This window comes from Ranitomeya imitator, chromosome 6 (genome assembly GCF_032444005.1).
Source record: "Ranitomeya imitator isolate aRanImi1 chromosome 6, aRanImi1.pri, whole genome shotgun sequence".
Classification (NCBI taxonomy): Eukaryota; Metazoa; Chordata; class Amphibia; order Anura; family Dendrobatidae; genus Ranitomeya; species Ranitomeya imitator.
Window position 1 is genome coordinate 557327802 of NC_091287.1, and position 6053 is coordinate 557333854.

A 6053-nucleotide genomic window follows, 5' to 3' on the forward strand; every position below is an offset into this window, starting at 1 on the left:
AGTAGCAGTCAGCATTTATATGCTTTCATGTAACCAAGGAATTCCAGCCAGCGTCCTTCATTCAGAATCCAGCAAAAGCAGAGTGGACCTCCTGAAACATGGGGTGGTACTGAAAGAGGAACCCCAGCTTGTTAGACCCCGTTACACTGGTGGCAGACAGCGGGATCTGATACCCCTTCTACAGGAGGAAAGGAATGAATGGAAGACAACTGCCAGAAGTTAAAGAGGACTACATTAAAAGATCTGGTGGAAGCCCGAGGGTTAATCGCCAGCAACAAAACAAAAGCGGATTTGATAGCAGCCATCATGGAACATGACAGTGCAGCACCCCCCAATGTGAACGGGGAGGAGACTGAATTCCAGAGGGAGGTAAAGAACAGACTGGCGTTCTATGACCCAAACCCTGCAGTAGAGATCATACGAGAGGTGATGGCTGATGTGCGTACTGATCTGAAGGAAAAGATGGCCGAGCGGACCAGGATAGAGCTAACCAAGATGGAGATGGCAGAGCGGACCAAAATGGAGCTGGCCAAGATGGAGATGGCAGAGCGGAGAGAGAAGAGTCAGCGAGCAAGGGGAGCTCTGGCCTCCGCCCAGGTACCTTCAACAGTAAGCCACAAAAAGATCCAGTATAATGCCTTCCGACTGTTGGGGGAGGCAGAGGAAGACATTAATGGCTTTCTGCAGGACTTTGAGCAGCAGTGTGCCCTTCATCAAGTGAACCCGGAGGAACGGGTTCAGATTCTGGCCAGCAAGCTGACAGGCCGGGCAGCGGACGCCTATCGCTCGGTACCTGATGAGGACTGTATGGACTATGAGCGGATCAAAGAAGTGATCTTGACCCGGTATGCGCCGATACCAGAGGCATACCACCAAAAGTTCCGTGGACTTATAAAACGAGTAACCGATACCCATGCTGAATGGGCCCGTAAATTACGGCGGTCACTGCTACAGTGGGTACAAGGGAGCCAAGCAACCACTAAGGAGGACATCTTCCAGCTCTTCTTGTTAGAACGATTCTTTAATGGTCTAAACCCCGAGACACAGGAATGGCTTCGGGACAGGCGGCCAATGACTCTTGAGGAAGCCGCTCGTCTGGCCGATGAACATCATGACGCCAGGAGGCCTCAGTTGTCCGGATCAAAGAGGATCACTAGGGGTCCGCCCATGGACCTGGAGGGCCCCAAACCACCGAAGATTGTAGGGGGACCAGCTAGAAACCCGGCCTACCACACTTCCCCTGGGGCGCGATGCCACACCTGCCATCAGCTGGGCCACCTGCAAAGACAATGTCTCAACTGGACTCAGCATACCCAGTGGCCAAAGGCGGGAACAGCTACCTTCCGCCGGGCCGCTGTACACTGCTACCAATGTGAAGCTGACCCGGCATTGGGGGCTACAACTAACCAAGGGGTGGAAGACATGGAGGAAGTGCTGCATGAAGTAGACCCCGTGCAGGCAGCCTGGGCAGATAATCGACAACAGCATCGACAGGTCGTGTGGGTTAATGGGAAACGCATGCAGGGACTAAGAGATTCCGGAGCAACTTTGACCCTTGGGAAGCCTCATCTCATCCGGGACCAAGAGAAGATGGACCAGACAGTGGCAGTCCGTGTAGCAGGGGAGCCATACATCGACTGCCCACTGCCAGGATTCACCTGAACTGGGGAGTTGGGGATGGCCTTGTTGAGGTTGGCTTGATGGAGGATTTGCCTGCAGACGTCTTGCTGGGAAATGACTTGAGGCCCATGTTGTCTGCCTTCTCGGTTGCCCCTCTGACTGAGACATATCCTGTGACCACCCGGAGACAAGCTCGAGCTGCGGAGGCGGAATCACACTCAGAGGAGGCCCAGGTAAGACATCCCAGCCCTACACGTATTCCCATAGCCAGACATATTTCTTGGGCCACCCCAGATGAATTTAAGAGAGAGTTACTTGAGGATCCTACATTGGAGGGATATCGTGGGAAGGCACAGGAGGGGAGAGGGGTACTGGAAGGGGAACAGTTTATATGGAAGCAGGGACTCCTCTACCGGATCACAGAGCAGCACCACACAGGGACGAGCCCCTCTATAAAACGACAGCTGGTAGTTCCCAAGAAGTATAGGCAAGAGTTACTGCGAATCTCTCATGACATACCCTTGGCCGGGCACTTCGGCGTCAGTCGCACCAGGCATTGTCTAACACAAAACTTCTTTTGGCCGGGGGTAACCTATGATGTTCGTCAATACTGCCAGACCTGTGACAGTTGCCAGCGCATTGGCAAGAGGGGAGATCGATGCAAGGCCAAATTACGCCCCCTCCCCATTGTGGAGGAACCATTTAGCCGAGTAGCGGTCGATCTGATAGGGCCGTTAGCCAAACCCAGTCCGTCAGGGAAAAGGTATATATTGACAGTGGTAGATTATGCCACACGGTATCCAGAGGCGGTTGCGTTACCTAACATACTGGCAGAGACAGTGGCGGCTGCCCTGCTCCTGGTTTTCTCACGGGTTGGATTTCCCCGGGAGATTATCTCAGACCAGGGTACCCAGTTTGCAGCAGAGGTGACCAACCAACTGTGGAAGCTGTGCGGCGTAAAGTCCATTAGAAGTGCCCCGTACCACCCGCAAACCAATGGGTTGTGTGAACGCTTTAACGGGACGTTAAAACAACTCATTGGGACTTTTACCAGGACCTACAGGGACTGGGAAAAATTCTTGCCTCACCTCCTGTTTGCCTATCGAGAGGTGCCCCAAGAATCCACGGGGTTCTCCCCATTCGAACTGGTATACGGGTAAGGGGACCCCTAGACTTAGTGCTAGAACACTGGGAAGGGGAGGGCATCATAGAAGGGGTACCTATTGTACCCTATGTGCTGGAATTCCGGGACCGCCTACAGGAGCTGACCCAGGCTGTACGTGGGAACATGCAGGTGGCCCAGCAGCGCCAGCGCGTATGGTATGATCGGAGGGCCAGAGAGCGCACCTTGGAAATAGGGCAGAAGGTCCTGGTGTTAGAGCCCACTAGGCAGAACAAGTTCCAAGCTGCATGGCAGGGGCCCTACCAGGTAGTGGGGAAAATAGCCGACACCACCTATAATGTCGCCGATTGTGACGACCCCAGGATTATCCGCATGTTCCACGTGAATATGCTGAAGCCCTATCGGGAGCGCCCTGAAGAGGTAGTGGCCATCTGTGCACCTGAAGCAGAGGATTTAGCCGGACTTCCCTTGCCTGATGTCTGAGGGGAGAGGACTCAGTCTAAAACATGGGACCAGGTACACTTGGGTGAAGGCCTAGGCCCCCGGGAGAGACAGCAGGCGGAGGAGTTGTTGAGGCAGCGACAGAGGATGTTTTTGGGGAAACCCGGGTACACTCACCTGGCACAACACAAGGTTGAGACCCAGGATCAGACCCCTCTGCGACAACCCCCCTTCCGCGTCCCTGAGTCTGTACGAGAAGGGATGCGACAAGAGATACAAGAGATGTTGTGATTAGGGGTCATTGAAGAGTCAGATAGTTCCTGGGCATCCCCCGTAGTGTTAGTGCCCAAGAAGGATGGGACTACACGGTTTTGTGTAGACTATCGTAAGCTCAATGAGAAAACAGTGACGGATGCGTATCCCATGCCGCGTGTGGATCACTTGTTAGATCGGCTGGCAGGGGCAAAGTATTTGACCACCATCGATCCATGCAAAGGCTACTGGCAGATTCCGCTTAGTCCGGACGCTATTCCCAAGTTGGCATTTCTCACCCCGTTTGGCTTATTCCAGTTTTGAGTTATGCCATTCGGATGAAGACTGCCCCGGCGACCTTCCAGAGGCTGGCTGACCGGCTTCTGGATGGTCTCCAGGACTATGCGTGTGCCTACCTGGATGACATCGCCATCTACAACGCGACATGGGAAGAGCATCTAAGTCACCTAGAGACAGTATTAGACAGGATCCACAAGGCCGGAATCACCCTGAACCCAAACAAGTGTCACGTGGGCAAAGCAGAGGTTCAGTATTTAGGGCATTGGGTGGGAAGTGGGAAACAGAGACCAGAACCAGCCAAGATTGAGGCCATAGCCAAATGGCCCACCCCACGCACTAAAACCCAGGTCATGGCGTTTCTAGGGACAGCAGGGTATTACAGGAAATTCGTTACCAATTACAGCAGCGTGGCCAAGCCCCTCACTGATCTGACCCGTAAGAACCAACCACGCCAGGTAACCTGGACCCCAGAGTGTGAGGAAGCCTTCTGCCAGCTAAAGGACGCCCTCACCAATACCCCTGTATTGGCCGCACCCGATCCAACTAAACGTTTCCTTGTTCACACAGACGCTTCTATGTTTGGATTGGGGGCAGTACTAAGCCAAGTCGGGCCGGAAGGCCAAGAACACCCGGTAGCTTACCTGAGTCGGAAACTACTGCCCCGTGAAGTGAGCTATGCGGCCATCGAGAAGGAGTGCCTGGCAATAGTATGGGCACTCAAAAAGTTACAACCATATTTGTATGGACGACAGTTTTCCCTCCTAACGGACCATAATCCCCTAGTCTGGCTTAATCGGGTCTCCGGAGACGCCAGATTACTGCGGTGGAGTTTAGCCCTACAACCTCTGGACTTCACCATCCACTACAGACCCGGCAAACAAAATGGTAATGCCAATGGACTAAGTTGAGAAACGGAACTTGTACCAACCCCATAAACTTCGGTCATCCCCAAACCGATCCGTTAAGGATCAGACTGTGTATGCCAATCGCGTCTCTAAAAAAGGGGAGCCGTGTTACGGAAAAACTCAGCACCCAGAATATGTTGAGTTATATGTACATATAATAGGTTCCATGTAAGATGCATCAGCCCATAGGCTTTGCCCCCTGGGCAGAGAGGACAAGATATCCCCCTTCTGTCCTCCCCCACCTTTGTAATTCCCACAGTAAATATCAGCAGGCTCCGGCCCCCTGCGGCTATTGTAATGTATGTCTGGCCTGATTTTTCTATTGGCCTGCCCTGTGTATCTGTGTTATATATTCTGTGTGCTGTAAATAAAGTGAGTTCTTTTAGACTGGAAATACGTGGGGTAGCAGTCAGCTTTTATATGCTCTCACGTAACCAAGGAATTCCAGCCAGTGTCCTTCATTCAGAATCCAGCAAAAGTAGAGTGGACCTCCTGAAACGCGGGGTGGTACTGGAAGAGGTACCCCAGCTTGTTAGACCCCGTTACAGTCCCCATAATAACAGTGATATCCACAGTGTCCCATAATAACAGCGATATCCACAGTGTCCCCATAATAACAGCGATATCCACAGTGTCCCCATAATAACAGCGATATCCAGTGTCCCCATAATAACAGCGATATCCACAGTGTCCCCATAATAACAGTGATATCCACAGTGCCCCATAATAACAGTGATATCCACAGTGCCCCATAATAACAGTGATATCCACAGTGCCCCCATAATAACAGCGATATCCACAGTGCCCCCATAATAACAGCGATATCCACAGTGCCCCCATAATAACAGTGATATCCACAGTGTCCCATAACAGCGATATCCACAGTGCCCCATAATAACAGCGATATCGTGTCCCCATAATAACAGCGATATCCACAGTGCCCCCATAATAACAGTGATATCCACAGCGCCCTCATAATAACAGTGATATCCACAGTGCCCCCATAATAACAGCGATATCCACAGTGCCCCCATAATAACAGCGATATCCACAGTGCCCCATAACAGCGATATCCACAGTGCCCCATAACAGCGATATCCACAGTGTCCCCATAATAACAGCGATATCCACAGTGCCCCCATAATAACAGCGATATCCACAGTGCCCCCATAATAACAGCGATATCCACAGTGCCCCCATAATAACAGCGATATCCACAGTGCCCCCATAATAACAGCGATATCCACAGTGCCCCCATAATAACAGCGATATCCACAGTGCCCCCATAATAACAGCGATATCCACAGTGCCCCCATAATAACAGCGATATCCACAGTGCCCCCATAATAACAGAGATATCCCCAGTGCCCCCATAATAACAGTGATATCCACAGTGCCCCCATAATAACAGT